Below are 394 nucleotides of genomic sequence, written 5' to 3'. Positions count from 1 at the left end.
CTTTCGCGCAATTTCTCATAAAATGTACGAAATTATAGGAATCGAGCAAGCACTTTATACTTTCGTTAAAAAAAATTCTCCGAGAATTTGATGAAAAGCTAGGTTCGAAAATTTATAGATTTATAGAATTTTTACGCGGGAATTTCAAATTGCTAAATTTCCATTCTATCGAAAGCAAAACATTCGCATGGCATAAGGGATGGTATATTGAAATATAAAATCATTCGTGCAATTTCTCATAAAATGTACGAAATTAGAATCGAACAAGCACTTTTGCATTACAAAGCTCGTTAAAAAAAAAATTCTCTAAATTTTCATTCTACGATCGAAAGCGGAGCATTCGCACGGTATAAATATAAAATGATTTTATATATCAATATACCATCCCTTTCGG

The sequence above is a fragment of the Apis dorsata genome, unplaced genomic scaffold (assembly GCF_000469605.1).
Source record: "Apis dorsata unplaced genomic scaffold, Apis dorsata 1.3 scaffold_104, whole genome shotgun sequence".
Classification (NCBI taxonomy): Eukaryota; Metazoa; Arthropoda; class Insecta; order Hymenoptera; family Apidae; genus Apis; species Apis dorsata.
This window is presented reverse-complemented; position numbering follows the sequence as displayed.